We start from the raw sequence: 24,910 nt of genomic DNA on the forward strand, positions 1-24,910 counted from the left end.
AGCCACCCAGGCATCCCCTGATAGAGAATTTAAAGTAATGATCATAAAGATACTCACTGTACCTGAGAAGAGTGGTGAACATCAGGGAGACTCTTAACAAAGAGATACAAAGAATCACTCAGAGATGAAGAGCACAATCAATGAAATTAAAAGTGCACTAGATGGAATAAATTGCAGGCTAGAAAAAAAAAAAAACAGAGGAATGAATTAACGATCTGGAAGACAGAGTAATGGAAAGTTATCAAGCTGAGCAGGTGAGAGAAAAAAATATGCAAAATGAGAACAGACTTAGGGAACTCAGTGACTCCATCAATTGTAACAATATTCGTGTTATAGGGATCCCAGGAGAAGAAGAAAGAGATGAGGGGGCAGAACATTTATTTGAAGAAATAATTGTTGAAAATTTCCCTAACTTGGGGAAGGAAAAAGATATCCAGATCCAATAGGCTGAGAGACTTGCCCCCATAAAATCAATCCAAGGAGGTCCACACCAAGACACATAGTAATTAAGATGTGAAAAAGTAGTGATGAAAAGAGAATTTTTTTTTTTTTTTTTGAAAAGAGAATTTTAAGAGCATCAAGAGAAGACAGTTATATACAAGGGAAACCCTATAGGGCTATAAGTGGATTTTTCAGCAGAAACTTTGTAGGCCAGAAGAAAATGGCATAATACATTCAAAGTATCAAAAGGAAAAAAATCTGCAGCCATGAATACACTATCCACCAAGGCTATCATTTAGAATAGAAGGAGAGATAAAGACTTTCTCAGACAAACAAAAACTAAAGGAGTTCGTAATAACTAAACCAGCCCCACAAGAAATGTTAAAGGGCAATCTCTGGAGTGAAAAGGAAAGGCCATAAGTAAGAGTAAGAAAGGTAGGAAATACAAAAGTAGTAAAAATAAGTCTATCCGTAAAAAAGAGATTTAAAAAATTAAAGAATGTAAAATATGATATCATATACCTAAAACATGGGGGAGGAAAAGGAGAAAAGACTTGGTTCAAACTTAAGCAACCATCAACTTAATATAGATTGCTTTATGCAGAAGATGTTATACATAGACCTAATGGTAATGACAAATAAAAAAACAAACATAGATATGCAAAGAAGAAAGAGAAAGGAATCCAAGTATATCACTAAAGAAAGCCAACAAACTGAAAGAGAGCAAGAGAAGGATCAGAGAAGAACTACATAACCAATCACAAAAAAGTACCAAAATAGCAATAAATACATAGCTATCAATAATTACTTTGAGTGTAAATGGACTGAAGGCTCCAATCAAAAGACACAGGATGATGGAATGTATAAAAAACAAGGCCCATTTGCATGCTACCTACAAGGGACTCACTTCAGACCTAAAGACACATGCACATTGAAAATGAGGGGATAGAGAATCATATATCATGCAAATGGATGTCAAAAGAAAGTTATGGTAGCAATTCCTGTAAGGGACAAAATAGACTTTAAAACAAAGACTGTAACAAGAGACAAAGAAGGACATGCATGTAATTATTAAGGGGACAGTCCAACAGGAAGGTATAACAATTGTATTATTTATGCACCAAACATCGGAGCACTCACATACACAGAACAGTTAATGACAAACCTAAAGGAACAACTCATAGTAATGTAATAAGAGTAGGAGACTTTAATACTCTACTTACACCAATGGACAGATTATCCAAAGAGAAAATCAAGGAAACAGTGGCTCTGAATGACACACAAGACCAGAGGGATATAACACATGTATTCAGAAATTCCATCTGAAAACAGCAGAATACACATTCTTCTGAAGTACACATGGAACAATCTCCAGAAGAGATCATATATTAAGTCACAAAACAAGTCTCAACAAATTAAAAAATATCCAGCTCATACCATGCATCTTTTCTGACCACTATGAAACTAAAAATCAACCATAAGAAAAACATCTAGAAAAAGCACAAATATATGGAGGCTAAGTAACATGCTACTAAATAATGAATGAGTCAATGAAGAAATCAAAGAAGAAATAAAAAATTACAGAGAGAAATGAAAATGAAAATACAATGTTCCAAAAATTTTGGAATGCAGGAAAAGCAGCTCTAAAAAGGAAGTTTAAAGCAATATAGGCCTACCCCAAGAAACAAGAAAAATCTCAAATACACAACCTAACCTTATACTTAAAGGATGTAGAGAAAGAACAACAAACAAAACCCCAAACCAGAAGGAAGGTAATAATAAAGATTAGAGCAGAAATAAATGATATAGAAACCAAAAAGACAATAGATCACTGAAACTAGAAGCTGGTTCTTTGAAAAGATCAGTAAAATTGATAAATCTCTGCATCCTCAAAAAAGAGAGAGGCCTCAAACAAAATCACAAATGAAAGAGGAGACATAATAACCAATACCACAGAAATACAAATGATTTTAAGAGAATATTGTGACAAATTATATGCCAACAAATCACACAAATCTAAAAGAAATGGGTAAATTCCTAGAAACACATAACCTACCAAAACAGAATCAGGAAGAAATAGAAAATGTGAGCTACCAAATTGAGATTGACTACCAGGAATGAAATTGAATCAGTAATTAAAAAAACTCCCAAACAAAAGTCCAGAACCAGCTTCACAGGGGAATTCTATCAAACATTTGAAGAAAAGTTCATTCCTACTCATCTCAAACTTTTCCAAAAAATATTAGAGGAAAGAAAACTTCCAAATTATTTCTGAAAACCAGTATTATCTGATGCCAAAATCAGATAAAGATACCACAAAAAAGAACTACAGGATGGTATCTTTGATGAGCACAGATGCAGATATCCTCAACAAAATACTACCAAACTGAACCCAACAATACATTTAAAAAAGTTGTTTACCACAGTCAACTGGGTTTACTTCTGGGATGCAAGAGTGGTTCAATATTCACAAATCAATCACAACAATAAGAAAAAGGGTAAGGGTGCCTGACCTGACTCAATTGGTAGAGGATGTGATTGATTTTGGGGTTGTGAGCTGCACCCCCTTCTTGGGTGTAGACATTACTAAAAAATAAAATCTTAATGAAAAGTAAGAGAACAGATTAAAAAAAGATCATTTCGGGCAGCCCGGGTGGCTCAGCGGTTTAGCGCTGCCTTTGGCCCAGGGCCTGATCCTGGAGACCCAGGATCGAGTCCCACGTTGGGCTCCCTCCTGCATGAAGCTTGCTTCTCCCTCTGCCTGTGTCTCTGCCTCTCTCTCTCTCTCTCTCTCATGAATAAAAAAAGGAAAAAAAAAAAAAAAGAAAAAACCCCAATCATTTCAATAAATGCACAGAAAAAGCATTTGATAACGTACGACATTCATTTATGATAAAAACTCTCAACAGGAAATATACCTCAATGTAATAAAGGCCTGATATGAAAAATCCACACCTAACATCTTACTCAATGGGAAAAACTGAAAGCTTTTCTCCTAAGGTCAGGAACAAAAAGAGGATGTCTATTTTTACCTCTTTTATTCAATATAGTACTGGAAGATCTGGCCACAGCAGTCAGAGAAGAGAAAGAAATAAAATACATCCAAATTGATGAGGAAGAAGTAAAACTTTCACAAGTTGCAGATGACATAATACTATATATAGAAAATGATAAAGACTCCACCAAAAAACAAAAATTGAACTGACAAATGAATTCAATGAAGTCACAGGATACAAAATCAAGAACTCTGTTGTATTTCTATACAACTAATAATGAAGCAGCATTTACAACTGCACCCCAAATAATAAGATACCTAGGAATAAACTTAACCAAAGAGGTGAAAGGCCTATACTCAGAAAAGCATAAAACAGTAATGAAAGAAACTGAAGTTGATATAAAGAAATGGAAAGATATTCCATGCTCATGAATTGGTATATGTGCTGCTGAAGTGAGCACTGCTCATGGATTGGAAGAACAAATATTGTTAAAATGTTTATACCACCCAAAGCAATCTATACATGCAATATAATCTCTATCAAAATAGCAACAGTATTCTTCATAGAACTAGGACAAACAATGCTAAAATATATATAGAATCACAAAAGACCTCAAATAGCCAAAGCAATCTTGAAAAAGAAAAATAAAACTGGAAATATCAGAATTCCAGACTTCAAGTTATATTACAGAGCTACTGTAATCAAAACAGTATGGTACTGGAACAGAAATAGACACATGGAACAGAATAGAAAGCTTAGAAATAAAGCTCAGATATATGCTCCCCTAAGATGGATTAGACACATGGAACAGAATAGAAAGCTCAGAAATAAAGCTCAGAATAGAAAGCTCAGAATAGAAAGCTCAGAAATAAAGCTCAGATTTATGCTCCCCTAAGATGGATTAGACAGTATTAGACAATTATATGGTCAATTCATCTTTTATAAAGTGGCAAGAACATGAAATGAGAAAAAGACAGTCTTTTCAACAAATGGTCTTGGGAAAACTAGACAGCTACATTAAAAGGAATGAAACTAAACCACTTTCTTACAATATACACAAAAATAAACTCAAAATGGATTAAGGATCTAAATATGTGACCCGAAAACATAAAAATCCTAAGAGAGATAGCCTTCTAGAGATGTCTCCTGAGGCAAGGGAAACAAAAAAATAAAATTTGGGGGGGACTACATCAAAATAAAAAGCTTCTGCATAGCAAAGGAAACAATCAAAAAAACTAAAAGACAACCTATTCAATAAGAGAAGGTATTTGCAAATGACATATCTGACAAAGGGTTAGTATCCAAAACATATAAAGATCTAATATAACCACCAAAAAACCCAAATAATCTAATTAAAAAATGAGCAGGGGACGTCTGGGTGGCTCAGTGGTTGAGCTTCTGCCTTCGGCTCAGGGCATGATCCTGGGATCCGGGACTGAGTCCCACATCGGGCTCCCTGCATGGAGCCTGCTTCTCCCTCTGCCTGTGTCTCTGCCTCTCTCTCTGTCTCTCATGAATAAATAAATAAAATCTTAAAAAAAAAAAAAAGAGCAGAAGACATGAACAGACATTTCTCCAAAGAAGACATCCAGATGGCCAAGAGACATATGAAAATTTGGTCAACATCAATCATCATCAGTGAAATGTAAATCAAAACCACAATGAGATACCACCCGGCATCTATCAGAATGGCTAAAATACAAAATTCAAACAAGTGTTGGTGAGGATGTGGAGAAAAAGAAACACCTGTGCACTGCTGGTGGGAATGCAAACTGGTGCAGCCATTATGGAAAACAATATGGAGGTTCCTCAAAATGTTAAAAGTAGAACTACCCTGTGATCTAATAATCACACTACTGGGTATTAAAGAATGTGAAAACAGAAATTTGAAGGGATATATGCTCCCCTATGTTTACTGCAGCATTATTTACAATTGCCAAACTATGGCAGTGGCTCAAGGTCCATCAATAGATAAATGGATAAAGAAGATGTGGTGTATATATACACAAAGGAGTATTATTCAGGTATAAAAAGAACAAAATCTCATCATTTGCAACAACATGGATGGATTTAGACAGTATAATGCTAAGCAAAATTAGCTAGAGAAAGAAATATATATGATTTCATTAATGCAGAATTTAGGAAACAAAACAGACAAGCAAAAAAAAGAAGAGAGAGAGAGGCCAACCAAGAAACAGACTCTTAACTATACAGAAAAACTGATGGTTACCAGAGGGGGTGGGGGTGGGAGGGTTGGTGAAATAGTTGAAGGGGATTAGGAGTGCACTTGTCTTGATGAGTACAGAGTAATGTATGAAAGGTTGGGTCCCTACACTGTATACCTAAAACTAATAGAGCACTACATGCTAAGTACACTGGAATTAAAAAAATAAAATTGATCCACTCTCATCTCCTGAGGGGGAAGAAGAAGGAAAGCCAGGCCCCTAAAAATATCTAACCTACAGAAGCAAATATAAGAATTATATCCAATCTCTCCTTAGAAAGTATGGAATGAAGAGAGTGGAATGAAATATTTGAAGTGTTGAGAGGAATAAAAAAATAGCCTAAATTTCTATACCCTGTAATATCAACTTACAAAAGGGAGAAATAGACTTTCACAAAGAAAAATTAAAGGAATTTGTTTCCAGTATACCTGTCTTGAAAGCAGAGTTGAAAGCAGTACTTGAAAGTAAAGAAAAATAAAGTTCTTTAGAAAGAAGAAAAATGATACCAGTCAGAAACTTGGACCCACATATGGAAAGGAAGACCACTGGAGAATGAATAAGCGAGGGTAAAATAAAAATCTTTATTTTTCTTTCTTTCTTCCTTTTTTTTTTTTTTTTTTTTTTAAATTAATGAGAGACACAGAGAGAGAGAGAGAGAGAGAGAGGCAAAGACAATGGCAGAGGGAGAAGCAGGCCCCATGCAGGGAGCCTGACGTGGGACTCGAACCCAGGTCTCCAGTATCATGTGCCCTGTGCTGAAGGCAGCACTAAACTGCTGAGCCTCTCGGGCTGCCCTATTTTTTTTATTTGTAATTGATCTAACAGATAATAGCTTGTTTAAAGTAATAACAGCAACAGTGTATCTGATTATGTATGCTTACACACAAGCACACACACAGACACCTACGTACAATAAATGACAGCAATGATACAAGGGATGAGAGAAAAGAATTAGGAGTATTTTGCAATTATAAGGCATTTGAACTACCCATGAATGGTAAAAACCCTAGAATTAAACACCATGACCAAGTAAGACTTATCCTGGGTATGGAATGCTGGTTCAACATTCAAGAATCAATTAATGTAATCCATCATATCAAAGGATATAGAAGAAGCAGCACATGATCAGATACAGAGAAGTGTTTGATAAAAATCCAAAACCATTTATGCTAAAAATTCTCAGTAAACTAGGAATAGAACTTCTTCAAGTTGATAAAAAACAATAGCTAACACCATATTCATGTTGAGAAACTCAAAGCTTCTCCTCTAAGATCAGGGACAAGGGAAAGATGTCCACCCCTCACCCCAAAAGCTTTCCAACATCATAGTGTAAGTCCTAGTTAATGCAATAAGACACGAAAAGGAAATAAAAGGTATATTGGTTGGGAAGGAAGAAATAACTCTGTTCACAAATGACATGATGTTCAGAAAATCTGAACAAATTGACAAAACCTCCTCAAACTAATAAGTAAGTATAGCAACACTGCAAGATATAAGGTTAATATCTAAAAAGTAATGCCTTCCAGGGTGCCTGGCTGGCTCAATTAGTTAAGGTCTTACTTTTGGTTTCGGCTTAGGTCATGATCTCAGGGTCATGAGATCAAGTCTCACATTGGACCTATGCTCAGCTCGGAGTCTGCTCTCTCTTTCTGCCCCTCCCCTTGTGCATGTTCTCCCTTTCTCTCAATAATAATAATAAAAAAAAGACCTAAAAAAAAAGTTAATTGCTTTCCTATATACCATCAATGAATGAGTGGGATTTGGAGTTAAAAACATTATGATTTATATTAGCATGATACTTAGGATAAATTTAACAAAATATCTGTAAGACCTATATGAGAAAAACTATAAAACCCCGATGAAAGATATCAAAGAAATAATAAGTGGAGAAATATTCTATTTTAATGAACAGGAAGACTCAATAGTGTCAAGATGCCAGTTCTTCCCAGTTTGAGCTATGGATTCAACTCAATTCCAGTAAAAATCCCAGCAAGTTATTTCGTGGATATAAAAAAGGTGATTGTAAAGTTTACATGGAGAGGCAAAAGACCCAGAATAGCCAACTGAAGGAGAAGGAGAAGAACAAAGCTGAGAGACCAGCATTACCTAACTTAAAGATTTTCTTTTAAGTTACAATAATCAAGATAGTGTGGTATTTGTAAAAGATCAGTGGAACAGAATAGAGAGCCCAGAAATAAATCCATATAAATACATTCAACCCATCTTTGACAAAGGAGCAAAGGCAATACAGCAAAGCAAAGATGACCTCTTTACAAATGGTGCTGGAAAAAACAAACATCCACATGAAAAAAAAATCTAAACAGACCTTATACCCTTCACAAAAATTAACTGAAAATGGATCAGAAACCTATATGTAAAGTGCAGAACTATAGAGTTCCTATAGGCTAACACAGGAGAAAATCTAGATGACCTTGGGTATGGCAATTATTTTTTTAGAACAACAAAGGCACGATCCATGAAATAAAGAATTGATAAGCTGGACTTCATTATTATGAAAAACTGTTCTTCTAAAAAAGACAATGTCAAGACAATAAGACAAGCAGACAAGCCACAGATTTGGAGAGAGTACTTAAGCTACATCTGATAAAAAACTATTATCAAAAATATACAAAGAACTCTTAAAGCTTAACAGTAAGAAATAAACAACTCATTTAAAAAATGGGCAAAAGACTTGAACAGACTTCTCACCAAAGAAGATATACAGATGGCAAGTATGCATATGAAAAGATGTTCAATATTATATGTCACTAAGGAATTGAAAATGAAAAAAAAACCAATGAGATAATACATAGCTACTAAAATGGTTAAAATCCATAACACTTGACAACACCAAATGCTGATGTGGATTTAGAACAAGAACTCTATCCAAATGAATGCAAAAATGGTATAGCCACTACGGAAGACTGGCAGTTTCTTATAAAACTATTCTCACCAGCAATTGAGTTCCTCGGCATGTATGTATGTATGTATGTATTTATTTATTTATTTTATTTTAATTTTTATTATTTTTATTTTTTAAAAGATTTTATTTACTTATTCATGAGAGACACACAGAGAGAGGCAGAGATACAGGCAGAAGGAGAAGCAGGCTCCATGCAGGGAGCCTGATGTGGAACTCGATCCCGGGACTCCAGGATCATGCCCTGGGCCAAAGGCAGGGGCTAAACCGCTGAAAGCCACCCAGAGATCCCCTCCTTGGTATTTATCTAAAGGAACTGAAAACTTATATCCACTAAAAATCTGCACATGAATGTTTAGGGCAGTTTTATTCATAACATCAAAATTCGGATGCAATCAAATGGATAAACAAACTGTAGTACATCCAGATAATGGAATATTATTCAGTGCTAAAAATAAATGAGTTATCAGGGTGCCTGGGTGGCTCAGTTCGTTAAGTGTCTGCCTTTGGTTCTGGTCATGATCCCAGGGTCTTGGGAAGGACCCCCGCATGTACTGGGCGCCCTGCTCAGGGGGGAGTCTGCTTCCCCTTCTGACCTTCCCCCTGCTCATGCTCTTTACACACTCTCTCCCAAATAAATAAAATAAAATCTTAAAAAAAAATAAATGAGTCATCAAACCATGAAAAGACATGGAATAAACTTAAATGAGTATTACTAAGTGAAAAGGCTACATACTGTAGGATTCCAACCTTATGACATCCAGATTACACAAAATATGGAACAGTAAAAAGATGGGTGACTGCCACATTAGAGGGGAAGTAGGGACAAAGAGGCAGAACACAAAGGATTTTTAGGGTAGTGAAACTACTCTGCACAATACTACAATGGTGGATATGAATGATACGTTTGTCAAATCCCATAGAAGGTACAACACCAAGAGTGAACTCTAATGTAAACTACGGCTTTGGGTCATGATTATGACAATTAAGCTCACTGAGTGTACAAATGCATGACATTGGTTGGGGATGTTGATGGTGGAGGAGACTGTGGCATGTGTGAGGACAGGGAATATATGGGAATTCTTGTACTTTCTGCTTGAGTTTGTTGTGAACCAAAAACTGCTATAAAATAAAAAGTTTATTAATTTAAAATTTACCATAAATATTATAGATTTAATATGTTATAATTATATAATTTATAATAAGATAGTCCTGCTATAAACATGTTTAGGAATAAATACAACTGGGATCCCTGGGTGGCGCAGCGGTTTAGCGCCTGCCTTTGGCCCAGGGTGCGATCCTGGAGACCCGGGATTGAATCCCACGTCAGGCTCCCGGTGCATGGAGCCTGCTTCTCCCTCTGCCTATGTCTCTGCCTCTCTCTCTCTCTCTCTCTGTGTGACTATCATAAATAAATTAAAAAAAAATTTAAAAAAAATCTAAAAAAAAAAAGAGGAATAAATACAACTGATTTTTATATGCATGCAATTTAACCAGAGTAAGGTGGAAACACAAAGACTTACTAGAGAGCTTACTAGACTTACTACCAGCTGTGAACATTAAGCTAAGAGCAGTCAGTAGGCTGTAGGCATTAATCAGTATGTTTTACAGAGGGAATAAGAACACTGGCTAATCCCATCAGGCAGTTAACTGGGATTCAGTTAAGTGAAATTCAGTTAAGAACTCTTTCACTGTAGGTTTTGATATGGAAGACAAGAAGGAAAAAGATAAACTTTTTTGGGGGATGGGGAAGTTAGTATGGAGCAGGTAACTGCAGTATACATATAAAGCTTAGGGTTACTTCAGTCCCACGACCCCAGGATCATGACCTGAGCCAAAGGCAGAGGCTCAACCACTGAGCTATTCAGGTGCCCCTCTATTCCTAAAATCTAGAGCCTAGGCTCCTATAAGTATAAATATTACTTATAAATATATAGATACATATATACACACACACACATATATGTATATATACATATATTTAAAATTTATTTACTTTAGGGAGAGAGAGAGAGCGAGCAAGCAGGGGGAGGGGCAGAGGGACAGGGATATTCTCCAATAGACTCCCTGATGAGTGTGGAGCTGCATCTCAAGACCCTAAGATCATGACCTGAGTGGAAATCAAGAGTCAGATGCTTAACCAACTGAACCACCCAGGCACCCCTATTATTAATTTTTAAAAATGTTGGTAGGGTAGTGTAAGAATTAAACAATAAAGAAATGGATTCATTCACTCAACAAATATTTATTGAATATCTAATATTCTATGCACTTTCTATGTATGGGGGATATAAGCAGTGATCAAAAGAGGCAAAAATCTCTGCCCTCACACAGCTCAGAGTATACTGGGACAGAGAGACAAAAAACAAGATTAAAAAAAAGTAAAATGAGTAATGCCACATAGTGGTAAGTACTAAGGAAAAATATATAGCCAGTAAAAAGGCCAGTAAGAGTGCAAGGGAAGAGTTTAATTGGAATTTTATTTTATTGTACTACTTTTAAAAAAAGATTTTATTTATTTATTTACGAGAGAGATAGATGGAGAGAGAGAGAGAGAGAGAGAGAGAGAGGGGCAGAGGCAGAGGGAGAAGCAGGCTCCCTGTGGATATGGGACTCAATCTCAGGTTCCCAGGATCATGACCCAAGCCGAAGACAGATGCCTAGCCACTTAGCCACCCAGGCGCCCCTTAACTGGAATTTTAGAGACCAGGAAAGACTTCACTGAAGCCCAAAGGAGATGAAGGAGAGAGCTACACGTGTATGTGAGGATAGAGTGGTCAGGGCAGGGGGAACTAAAGTAAAGGAGGATCCTGAGTGTGGCTAAAGGAGGCAAATGTAGCTGGACTGAAATAGAGGCAAAGATAGCAGATAGAGGTTTGAGAGCTGACTGGGGACCAGACTGCATAGGGCTTTGTAAGTCATAGTAAGGACTTTGGCTTTTTACTCTGAGATGAGAAGTCACTAGAGGTGAGTAAATAAGATGTGGTATACAACATTTTTATAGGATCACTTTGGCTGCTGTTTTGAGAACTGAAGAGTGGAGAGGGTCAAGGGTGGAAGTAATGAGTTCATTTGAAAATCTACTGCAAAAATCCATCTCAAAGATGATGGTGGCTTGGATCACAGTGGCAGTAGTGCAGGTGGTGAGAAGTGGTTAGATTCTTTTTTTTTTTTTTTTTAAGATTTTATTTATTCATGAGAGACACACAGAGAAAGAGAGAGAGAGAGAGAAAGAGAGAGGCAGACACACAGGCAGAGGGAGAAGCAAGCTCCACGCAGGGAGCCCGATGTGGGACTGGATCCCGGGACTCCAGGATCACAACCCGGGCCAAAGGTAGGCGTTAAACCACTGAGCCACCTGAGGATCCGCTAGATTCTTGACATAGTTTGAAGGTAGAACCAATTTCTCAGTTCAAATAACTGAAAAAAAAAAAAAAAAAAAAAAAAAGGAATAAAGCCTAAAAGCTGTGGCCTGCATATATTTCAACTGCAGACTCATAACCTGTTTAGTGATAAAGGGTGGGCTATGCCAACAATATACTACTTGCAATTTTTATGAGTTAAATATTGTACAGTGTTTTTTGGGGCCACAAAAGAAAAAATCCGGCCTCATTTAATGCAAATGCTTGTAGAGTTTATATTTCACTAACAAATATTTGTGGAGCACCCTTACTGTGTGATCAAGATTGTGCTTGGCGTCAAGCGGTATGTAGATTTGCTTTACATAATTTTATAATCTGTTATGGTCCTTGGCCTAGAGATACTGTTCTTTTTTTTTTTTTTTTTTTTTTTTAGTATTTTATTTATTTATTCATGAGAGACAGAGAGAGAGAGAGAGAGAGAGAGAGAGGCAGAGACCCAGGCAGAGGGAGAAGCAGGCTCCATGCAGGGAGCCTGATGTGGGACTCGATCCCAGGTGTCCAGGACCAGGCCCCGGGCTGAAGGCAGCGCTAAAACGCTGAGCCACCTGGGCTGCCCAAGACACTGTTTTCAAAACAACAAGAAGTGGAAGAAGAGGCCAAAATTAGAAATAAATATAAATCTTCATCTTTGTGACTTTTGAGGTAAAAGTTTTACAAACTTCTGAGTCAGATACTTTCTTTTAAAAACACAGAAGTATTAGATCATCAAAGAAACCACTGTTTAGATTTCCTTCTAGACAGTTTGATTACTGTATATGAATTTTTCCCCTGCAACGGAATTTTGATGGAGAATTGTTATCATTAGGACACAGAATGTGTTGTGAGAAAAAAGAAAACCCAAAAATCTGAAATAGTGTTTCCTAACAGGTGTAAAGCACTGCAATAATATAGGGAAAATAAACACTTACCCTGCCAAAGCAAAAATCTGTCATTTTATAAGCAGGGTGTTGTCTTTTGAGTTCACAGTCCACCTACCCGGCTTTTTCATAGTGACTGTGGGTCTCAAGTGGCCCTTCCTACACAGACTACCTAAACACTGCTTTTATTTTTTTTAAAGATTTTATTTATTTATTCACGAGAGGCACACAGAGAAAGAGGCAGAAACAGAAACAGAGGCAGAGGGAGAAGCAGGCTCCCCGTGGGGAGCCTGATGCAGGACTCGATCCCAGACTGGATCCCAGGAACCCGGGATCACGGCCTGAGCCAAAGGCAGCCACTCCACCCAGATTCCCCTAGGCACTGCTTTTATTTTTAGTAAAAAAGGAGGTAAATGCCCAAGACAGACAACTTCCGGCCCAGTACTGGAACAGAGTTAAAGTAATCCAATAAAACTTGGCATTACTTTCTCTGGGTAGAGTAGTTTGCCAAACAATCTCCTGGGACACTTGCGTACTTTGAAACAGTAAAAAAAGTAGGTGTGTATGAGGTGGGGGGGGGAGGGGTCGGAGGGATAGAGGAAGGTGGGGAAATGGAACACCATAATGGACATACTCCCGCTAAGAGGCTGTATGATATACAAAAAGGTATTTCCAACGATATGGAATGGCATTATCTAACTTTACATTTGGAAAACCAAAGCAATCAAGTATATAAAGTACAGAAGATTAACGTTCTTGTTTGGTGAAGATACATATGTATATTTTTTCACTTACTTCTTGGTGATTCTCATGGAGGGTGTATTAGAGGAATTTTATGTTTATCAAGAGGGGAAATGGGTTTTAAATGAGTTTGAAATCAGTTTTAGGGATGAAAAATAAGGCTTTCACGGTTTATAATATGTAACTATGATATGCATTGAAGACACAGAGCTAAATAAGATTGACAAGAAATTCTTGTCCTTTTACAGTTCCTGACGTAGTGGGGGACAAATGGACAAAACAGTAGAAAAAATTTAAAGGTTGTAGCTGATGTGTGTAAAGATATTTATTTAAATCTGTAAGAAAAACAGGGAAGAGACAGATGAATTGAACAGATGGAGTGACCAGCTAACTGCTCATTATCATAATAAATTCACAGATGCACTGGAGATCTGAAGGCAACAGAAAATACCAGCTGAGTAAACTCCTGGGAAGGAACACTTAGCGCAGAGTACTCACATGTTTGGAATCCAGTTTCATATCAGGGAGGTAGATAGGATTCCTTTCTTGCTCTAAAACAAAATGGTTCAAGCCTAGAATCTGAGGAAAGCAGTATATGAGAGAGCAGGCGACACAAAGGTCCCTAGTATTTTGACCCAAACAAAAAACTTACTAGTTAACAGTTCTAGTGGAAGGGTCCTTGTTGGTTCAAGGAACAGTGCTCCTCTATTTTCTTATATCTTATACTGTTCTCTTCAGCTCAAACCTGCAGCTGTGAAACAAGACTGCAGAGAAAAGATGGAAAGAATGTTCCTTTCTATTACAGGCAACAACTCCCAAACCTTTCACCCTTTCAAAGCCGATGAATACTAACAGATGACATGTTTTGAGAAGGAAAATTGGAGATCATTTATAAAAACTACAGTGTAAAAAGAGGAAAGAGACTCCACCAAAGTGTTCTTCACTTTTAATCAACTCACAAATTAAATTCTCTTCCTAGGAAGAATTCCTAAAAGGAAAACAGAGAACTTTGGGTAGTAGGGAATTCTTCAGCCAAAAGTTGAAGGCAAAAACCAAACCAAAACAAAAATCCAAAACACTTTAGTTGTTGGGAGGCCAAGCAATAATAGTCTTCACTACTTTGAATAGTAAAATGAAATTCTGTTTTCCTCGCAAAACAAGTAAGACAATTGTAATGTGTTTAACAGAACAGTTTAATCTGAAAAGCAGAGAATTTAACAGAATTATATTTCTATAATTTGATTTTAAATCTTAAATCTTCGCAATGCTTAAGACTTCAGAAAGTAAACCAAATGGGCACCAAATTCAACTTTGACATAGTCAATGCTCCAGAGGTAGTTTCCTAGGGACACTGTTCCTTTAAATACACTACCTAAAATGATAAGGCTTTGCCTTTCAAACAACAGAGCCTCTAGGCTCTCACCCACCAAGGCAAGTCAGACCAAGTAGTTGGTCTGATAACCAAGTAGTTATCTTCCTGGTTTATTATAAGCTATTCATTTTGTTTCCTTTGTTTTTAGTTAAAAAAACAAAAGGTTTAAAACCACATTATCTGTAACTCTGAGGAGTGACCAGACTAATTAAATCACCTCAAAGATTTGTGGTGTGTATTTACTAAAAATCTGATGAAATCTGTTTCCAGAGTTGCCTATTGGTGTTCAAGTACTCACTTGTCCAGTAAGGCGGGACTAGGTCCCAGGGAGTAAAAACGTGCAGAATGATTTATTTTGCTCTTCTTTCTGCATTAAATGTACCCACCTGTTTGTGTGACTGCAAGTTAGTTCTGTCAAGAACAGAAATATATTATATTAGCAAGCAGAGGAATTATATGATTATCTGCTTTCAATACCTTCCAATGTAAAACGCGGCCAATACTTCTCCATTTAACTCAAAGAGATGTGGTGAAGATGAAATAAATATTTCTTTAACTGCTCTACAAACAATAAAAGAATGTATAAAGTTGTTTTTGCCAATCATGTTACAAAGTTTTCAATGAAATATTTATGAGAAAGTATTCTATAGACTATAATTATATTAAAAGACTAGATACAAAGGAAAAAAAGATTGGAAGGAAACACACCACTCAAAGTAATTGTTAGGGTGGTGGAATTATGAGTAATTCTACTTTCTACTTCTGTTTTAACTCCCCAACATCCAGTCATATGGTTATGTTACTGTAAAGAAAGAAGTGCCAACAAGAATCATGGGCTTTTTAAATTTCAATTTTAATTTCACACACAATACTTCAGTATACTTTCTTTTTTTTAAAGTTTGACTACACATAAAGCTAAAATTCTCTTTGACCTGATTTCCCGTTCCCCTCCCCACTCCAGAAAATATACCATTAGAGGAGTTAACAGCTTATTACTAAAAGGAGCCTTAGAGAGTTTCTAGTGATACAATCATTCTCTCTCTCAAATCAGAATTAGCCCTACAGGGCAGAGAAGAGTAAACATGTCTAGCAGGAAGAGCATGAGGGCATAGTTTATGAGCTTAGCATTTTATATTAAAAAATTCATTTAAATTCTGCATTCAATTTTATAGAGCAATGTTTATTTCTTTTTCTTTTTTTTTTTTTTTTAAGATTTATTTATGATAGAGAGAGAGAGAGAGGCAGAGACACAGGAGGAGGGAGAAGCAGGCTCCATGCAGGGAGCCCGACGTGGGACTCGATCCCAGGACTCCAGGATCGCGCCCTGGGCCAAAGGCAGGTGCTAAACCACTGAGCCACCCAGGGATCCCCAGCAATGTTTATTTCAACACATGAATGTTTGAAACTGCAGGAGACCAGGGGAAAGTGTCTTGTACTCTTAAAACAATAATATATTTCCTTATGAGTGCAATACCACATAGCACAGATAGGTTCACTTTCCTGGCAGGTAACAGACACATTTTGATACTGAGAAAAAGAAGTGTTGTCACTTTCTATTCCTTCTCTACTATATAGCAATATGATGAGAAATTTCTACTATTGGCTAGGGATGTATGGTTAACTCAATTTATACTGTTATTTTTCCAGATAAAATTACATGATAACACACTGCAATTATCATATAAAAATCCCATTTAGTAATGGGAAAATAGCCCATGACCATGAGTTTAATATGGCTTGGCATTTCCTTGAAAGGTTTAATTCTGAAAATTACAGTGTATCTGAGATTGATCAATGTATATTCTTATGTTGCTGGTAGAAAAAGTAACAAGCTTTTTATAAAAAAGTTATTTTACTTCTAATATATCTTGAAATATACTTCAAACAGAATATACTTAATCCAGCTCTAATTCTACTGTCATCTCTTTCCCTTAGACTCCAAATTTGGTTAGATGAGAAAAAGCTCATCATTACAGTGGTTTTCCACAGAAGCATCTTCTCTGGAGGCATTTATTCTTATTACAAAGTCTCTCCAAATAACTAATTTGGCTCTGGGTGTTTAGTAACATTAGCATATTTAAAAGACAAAATTGATAACTTAAAATCAATGTGAACTATGAAGAAATTCTACAAATTCACTCACAATTTTGGAGTTGGGGGGGGGGAACCAAAGCACCTCAAAATTTTGAGGAAGGATTATGTGCTATGTGAACTCCTGGCAGGCAACCTGAGGCAGCAGAAATTGCTCTGGAGTCAGGGAGCCTGGCTCTGAGTTCAGGCTATGTCACCAAGTAGCTGTGTCTTCTGGAATCACTAGACTCCTCTGGCCCAAGTTCCTTCATCCACTAATAAAGGACAAAATGAATTCTAATTTGTTTGTCACACCATGAAACAGTACATTCAGTAAAATGATATGAATTAAAAACAATTCTACAAACTAGCAGAAAATAGGTATATGAAAAATTCAACATAAAATCACAACCATGAACATATATGCACATACATAAACACAAAGTTCTCTAATCACAGCATGCATTTCCGAATTCTTCTGTTAGTATTTATTTGCTATCTGGAAGTGAACCATGGTTAATCACGGTTAAACTGAAGGCTCTGAGATCAGACTGCCTGGATTCAAATCCCATCTTTTATTTTTCAGCTATGGAAGTTGGGCAAGTTAATATCTCTGAATCTGTCCTCTCATCTGTAAATGAGGATAATAATAGTACCTACTGTAGAAGTTATTTGAAGAATTAATTCATGTAAAGCAGGTAGTATGCTGTCTATACATAGTAAGAGCCCAATAACAATAATGATAACAGTAATAGTAGCAACCATTCATTGAGTGCTTACTAAGTAACAGGCACTAGGCTAAGAGTTTTACAAGTATTATCCCATTCAATCCTCACAACTACCATGAGGTAGATACTATCATTAGCCTTTATTTTATAGTGAACAAACTGATCCATACAGAGAATAAGTAATGTAACCAAGTTAACCGTGGTAGTCACTATAGCTATTGACAAACATTTTTAGTTTTCCTTTCAGGAACACAGTAAGATCACACAATGGAACTCAGAGGGTCAACTAATAGTAGCAAGAATCCAAAAGCAATTTTCCATGTTTCCTTCCTCCATTGCAGCGATCACAAAAGTATATATTACAATGGAGTTTATGTCAGCCTCCTTGCCTAACCAAAAAGTAGCAGAGCCCCCCACCCCAACCCACTTTGGACAGCATGAGTGAGCAAAAAAAAGCCACTGAGAGCCCATAGTGGTCTTGTTATCATAGCAATAACCAAGTCTATCTTGAGAGTAAATTTCAGATTTGGTAGCATCATAATTACCCATTTATTCACAGCTAATGCTGAAAGTTTAAGAATTAAATTGTAGGAGAAAATTACACAATTCTATGCATTTCTTTCTTTTTTTGATGTGTGAACCAATGAAAATTTACCATTATCTAATTTAGTATCAGAATTTAAGAATTATTGGTCAAATTGTCTTCGTAATCTTGGGCTAGGCGAAGACTTTAAAGAGGAAGCAAAAAGCACTAACAAGAGAAGAGAAAAATAATGAACTGGAGTTCACCAAAGTTAAGAACATCTGTTCATCAAAGGCCATGTTAAAAGAGTGAAAAAGTAAGCCACAGACTGGAAAATAATATTTGTAACACATATATTCCCTAAGGACTCATATTCTGAATGGATAAAGAACTCCTACACACAGATGACCCATTTTTTCTTTCAAAAGGGGATAAAAATAAAGTGCTTCATAAAAGAGAACATCCAAATGATCAATAACCATAGAAAAAAATTATTCACCAAAATGGCTAAAATAAAAGACTGACAATACACAGTGTTGACAACATGAGGAGCAACTGAAATTCTCATATGTTGCTGCTAAGAATTTAAATATGCCCTATCACTCTGGAAAACAGTTTGGCAATAACTGCTAAAATAAACCTATCCTATGAACCAGCAACTGCATTCCTAGCAATATTACCTAGAAAAATGTATGATATTCACTAAAAGACATGTAATAAGGATGTGCATAGCCCCTTTATTAACAACAGCCTCAAAATGGAACCAACCCATGTTTTCATCAACAATGGCAAGGATACATTACGATATAATCCTACAGTGAAATCAGTGAAACACCTGCACAGATTGAACTACTGCTACATGCAACATGGATGAACTCACAGACATAACGATGTCAAAAGAAGTCAGGCCCAGAGAGTAAATATTCCTTGAATTCATTTAGGTGATGTTTAAGTACAGTACAAAGAGTACTACTCTTTGGTTACAGAAATCAGCATAGTGGTTATCTACAGTAGGGAGAGAGGGGGTAGTGACTGGAGAGTCTCTTGCAGTGCTGGAAATATTCGCAGATACATATATGTGTATATATGTGTGTGTGCATGTGTGTGTGCATGTGTGTGTACACGTGTATGTATGTATATATGCACAAATTCATTGACTTGTTCACTGAAGATTTATGTGCTTTACTGTAAATACCGCAGTTTTAAAAAGTTAAAAGTTAAAAGAAAAAAGGAAACACTGGTTTAGATAAGAATTCCAAGGCTGAAAGTTTCGACAAAGATCACCAGGTCCAATTATACATTCAAGGCTCAGATCCCAACCTGAATGTTTCTCTTGGGAATGTATGAATAGCTCTGACCATTAGGTTTTTCTTGATTATGAACCTCAAACCTATTCCCAAGGAGCTTCCACCCTTGGGTTCTCATTCTACTCTTGGGGACAAAGTACTCTTCTAAATCATATTCCCTCAGTTATCCCAAGACTAACTGGATGTCTGATGAGACTCCCTTTCAAGTCTAAAAATTCTAGAATTCTGTATTTTTATTAGTTCACATTTCTTTCATTTGTTCTTTCTCTACATCTCTGTTGAACTTTACTCTTCTAACCAAAGTATTCTAAAGTTAAGCTTCAACCTGAGTAGATAACCAGCTTGTAGATTTTTACTCAAAACGTGAACTTCAAATGTAGGTCAATATTTACAGTATGTAGCTAGCCACATCTGTATGCTAGTGAGAGCAGGAAGGAACGTCTCTCAATGCTTAATACATTAGAATACCAGAGTCCTTTATGAAAGATACTTAGCTCATTTGGATTTGGAGAAGGTTTCTATTAAATGTTTAAGATGGGAAGATAAGAAGTATCTTTCTTTCTTTCTTTTTTTTTTTTAAGTATATTTCTTAGACAAAGCATAAGTCAAGTCAATTTTGGTCAGTATATACCAAGTAAGGATGAATATATAGAAAACACTGCTTGTGCCTAAAGTGATGAATCAGAGTGTGCTTCATGAACAAACATAAAAGCATTTCTCTAACCTCAAAGAGCCAATTGAAGCATTCATGGAATTGTGTATTTTAAGGCATTCAAAAGTCTTTGTAAACTTTAGGAGATAAATGTAAAACTGGAAGATTTTTCTCACACTTCAGGCATTCTGTTTAAAAAGTGAAAGGACAAAAGTTTTGCCTGTTTTATCATTTCACACCTATGATTGACCTTTTACAATGCTACAATCTTATACTCTTACCATTTTGTCCTTTATTACACAGACTAGAACAATAATCAAGACAGACTCAAGATTATCTACAGATAATCCGCAACAAGAATTATGCAAAATAAAATGTATTCATTTCATGATGTTTTGAGGCAGAATATAAAGTAAGAACAAGAAGGAAAATTTACTAACAGTAATGCTTTATTGTAATCTGGGAGAGAAATTCTTGCATGGCTGTGCTCTCCAAGACAAAATGTGCCCTGAAATTGATGGTTTTATAGAGCTGGCTGAGAAATATGGATGGAATAAAAACCTGAAGACAGTTAAGGTCATGTATCAGCCTGAACCAGGGAAATCCTAAACACAACTATAGAGTCTCATCAGCAACAACTAACTGAAGGCTTAAGCTGCACAATGTTCCATGATGTACTGATCTACAAGGGAGAAAACTAAATGTGCCAGGATATCAAACTCACACTTTTCTGAACTCCTCTGGAGCTGCCAACTTTTTATTCCTCAAACGCTTGGCACTTAAACTCTATTATCAGGAATCTTCCCTTGCATGTGCTACAGGCAATTCACACTTCACAGCTAGAAAACTGAAGCCATAATCTTTTCCTCAAGATCTGTTCCATCCCACATGTTCTCCATGCTGAGAGTACTCTACTGTCACGAAGGCTAAGAACCTGGAGTCCTTTTCAGCATTTCCCCTGCTCTTCCTGCCACAATGAATCCCTTGCCAAGCCCAGTTGATTCTGTCCTCTTCTGTGTTCCTGTTATTACTGTCTCAGTTAAAGCCTTTAATTTTTTTGGCCTGAGTACTCCAACTGCCTCTACCTGTCCCTCCTGACTCCAATCGGTTTCCACACAACTACCAGTGATCATTCTAGAATAAAAATCTGATCATGCATATCATTCCTTGCTTAAAATCATTCAAGAGGCTACCCACTATCTTCAGTTGATTTTTTTACTTTTTTCACTTAAAAATTCTGTTGAAAGCATAAAAGTCATACTTGTTTTGAGTCTGTAAAGCTCAAATGTTTTACAATAAGGATATATTATTTTATCATGAGAATAAACAACACTTGGCCCCATAATAGCGAATAATCATGTTAAACCAGTTTCGGGATCAGGAAAAGGAACCTTGACACTTTTAAATGAAAGAGAATATAAAAAATTTATAGGGCGCCTGGGCAGCTCAGACAGTTGAGTGTCCGACTGGATTTTGGCTCACATTTTGATCTCAGGGTTGTGAGATGAAGGCCCTCGTCAGGTTCTGTATTCAGTGGGGAGTTGGCTTGAGGATTCTCTCCCTCTGCCCCTTTCCCCACTTGGACTCTCTACCTCTCTAAAATAGAAATAAATAAACCTTTAAAAAATGTATTAAAAACAACTACATCTTCCTTATATTGAATTTACATCTTTAGTACCCTCTACTTGTTCTTGCATGAAATATTTTACAAATTTATCCCCTAGGGTGTAAGATGCATCTGGCTTGCTAATAAGGGCTATTATATAGAGCTGGCAAATATTCGGTAAAAAAAATTTGCAGCCCTGACCTTCTCTTTAAGTAAAAGAACAATAAAATCTATCAAATAGCTTGTGTCCAGGAAATAAACATAATTACAAAAAGATAAAATAAATTAGTACCATAAGATTTAATGCTCAATATGCATCCTTAGTCTTCTACCTGTGATGGAGTTAACTATTAGTTTTTCAACTGGGAAGATTATTTTCCGCAGTATCATATTTAAATACACGGTTTAGTTCTTCAAATTAACAAATTATTCAGACAGAGTAATTTCTAGTCTCTCCCATAACCCTTTTAATTACAGTGTCTATGTTATTTCCTGCAATACATTTCTGTTACTATCAACTCCAAAATCTCTTGAGAGCAAATGCCATTCAGTTTTATTATACATGCATTACCAAGTAAGGCAGGAGAAGCTGTTGAACCAACTGAGATCCCATGATGCCAGTTTAATTTCAATCTGCCTTCCAGGCTCCCAAAACATGTCAGCACTATTGTAGTAAAGTAGGTTATAAGTTCTGGGTGATGTGATTTTCATTGAAAGACAAAGAGCAGAGTGTAGAGCAGACTATTATAGGTCATAGCAAAGTAAGTTCAGATCTGTAGCTATGTTGTATTTTTTTAGTATGCATATTTACTAAGTACTGAACAATAAACATGAAAATCCCAGCTAACAGTTAAATATACCAGGTTAAACACATGCTTTTCCTACCTTCTAAGAGGGCACAGCTTCAAATTAAAAAAAAAAAAAAAAAAAGAAAAAAAGAAGGATGTAAATAACAGTGTGTTTAGGAGGAAAAAAGCTCTCACAATCATTTTACTATACTCATAAAATGATGCACCGCTAAACTTAAATCCATTTAATATATTTGAAAAACAGCATTTTGAATTTCAAATCTTTGAACTCAAGCCTTTCATCAGATGATCAACTGATAACTAACAGGAGAGTGTCCTTGATACAAATATGATTGCTATATCATTGGCTAAGCATTTTCTACTTTTTAATAAGAAGGATGCAATCACACCAATTCATCCTTAGTCTTCCACCCAGTCCCACTGGAGCAGCAACACTCACTGGTAGGGTAACACTCTATAACAGGATGCAGATAGAAATCAATTCCAATCCCATGCACCAGAATTATTTTATTACAGGACAGACACACAAAAACTGAGCTGTAATTTCTAGTGTGGCAAAGCTTTACTTACCACCCCCCCCCCAAAAAAAATATTAAGTCTTTTGCAGAAATAAACTCTAGAAACAGTGACATAGGGATAAAAGGGAAAGACTGTAAATAATATATCTACTCTATTCCTTACCAATGATAGTGCTGAACAAATCAGAGAAGACACATAATCAGGAATGGCTGAAAGCTAGAAAGATATACTTGCCCAAGTCCTTCTTGGTACAATAAATCAATCTGTATACTATCCTCAGTATCATGTACTGCTGGAGAAAGATTTTAATTAAAATGCCAGGGAGAAGAAATCTGCCAATTAGAATTTTGCAAGTAGTTTGTTTTGCAAGGAAATAAATGGCTAGCAGCTGACATTGTCTTTCTGGCAAAATAAAGCTGCTCTTTCCCCTTTTTTTGAAATAAACATAAAAACCATTATGTTTATTTAATATACTCCTTAAACTGGTAATTAGCTTGAAAAGAGTGTTTTTACATACGGCAGAGTTCCCTCTACTTAAATCTCCCCACCTCCTCTATAACCATAGTGTACCATATTTGTATATTGCTACAGTACTACAAAAAGAAATGAAATATTCTTTTAATATATTATATCACTAGCTCTAAAGTCCGTGATCTACATTTTAAAAATCTGAAAAAGCCAGCAGTAGCAACCAGAGGATTATGAAATTCAGAAACATATTTAGTCATACTCAAGAGCAGACATTTTAAAACTTCTATGAGCCCTAATTTCATTGATACGAAAATAGCTATGAATGTCTGGTAAATCTGCAAATATCAATAAATAGATGAAACTTTAAAAATTATTTCACCAAGAGAGAATTAACAATTTTGCTAAAGGTAGTATAATGATGATGTTGATGGTGATGCTGTCAGAAACTTGGCTTTTCAAAAGCATTCAAAATTCTCATTCTTAGAGAATGTTTTCTCCCTTCCCCACCACAGCCCTGAATCTGCTTATATTTACAAAAAACATCTGGCATGTTTTTTCAATTTATGAGAGAATTCTAGGCATGGTATCTAGACTTCAGAAATTAAGAATGTCTCATTTACTATACATTAAGAAATATGATGAATCCCTAAAATTGTTCCTCTTGAAATGAAATTTATTTAGTCTAAAGTTGGTACTAAACAGGCATTTTTAAAATGCTCATGCTATTGGCCTAAAAACTGTTTCAAGTTGTTGGACTTATCATTTTCTACCAAACATACAATGAAACATCTCATTTTACTGAAATTAACTTAAAAAAATTAAAATTTTAGTTAAAAACTAAGTCTAAGATTAAGAAAAATACAAGCTCTTAAGAAAACGTAGAATATTTTGTAATATCAGATCATAACTCTGTACTGTTTATGAAACATATATGAAGACATTAGTGTTATGAAATGTGGTCATTTTTGCCTGTTGTGATTAAAAGGGATGTCATATACTTATTGTGGTGGCATACCTATGTGACTGAAATAGCTTATAATCTTTATACAAACAATACTGTCAATCTCAGTAGTAATCAAATGCAATTAGACCACCTGTCCATCCTTCTTAGTGCCCTAAGAATTAAAATTAAAAAAAAAAAAAAAAAGTTCTAGAAAAGACGACAAATTACTTAGCCAAGATTGCCACTGAGAACATCCTGTCTCTAGTTTTTTAGAGCTTCAATCTAAGAAATGTGGGTAGGTGTATTCT

General features: G+C 36.0%; 1 protein-coding gene across 25 annotated transcripts in view; it reads right to left on the minus strand.

Annotated features, from left to right (window-relative positions):
• Positions 1–24,910, minus strand: part of HMG20A (high mobility group 20A) — an 82,348-nt gene that overhangs the window by 36,029 nt on the left and 21,409 nt on the right. For 4 of the 25 annotated variants that reach the window (XM_072739167.1, XM_072739166.1, XM_072739169.1 and 1 more), the window contains exons 2-4: positions 14,255–14,366; positions 14,101–14,181; positions 63–178 (exon numbers count right to left, since the gene is read on the minus strand). The exons of 12 other annotated variants lie outside the window; for them this stretch is intronic. The gene's annotated coding sequence lies outside the window, so the exon portion shown is untranslated. Of the gene's footprint in view, positions 1–62; positions 179–14,100; positions 14,182–14,254; positions 14,367–15,360; positions 15,386–22,745; positions 22,763–24,910 lie in introns of those variants that run through there. 9 more of the 25 variants (XM_072739161.1, XM_072739149.1, XM_072739159.1 and 6 more) reach the window with 4 other exon arrangements.

Source organism: Vulpes vulpes, chromosome 15, assembly GCF_048418805.1.
Source record: "Vulpes vulpes isolate BD-2025 chromosome 15, VulVul3, whole genome shotgun sequence".
Classification (NCBI taxonomy): Eukaryota; Metazoa; Chordata; class Mammalia; order Carnivora; family Canidae; genus Vulpes; species Vulpes vulpes.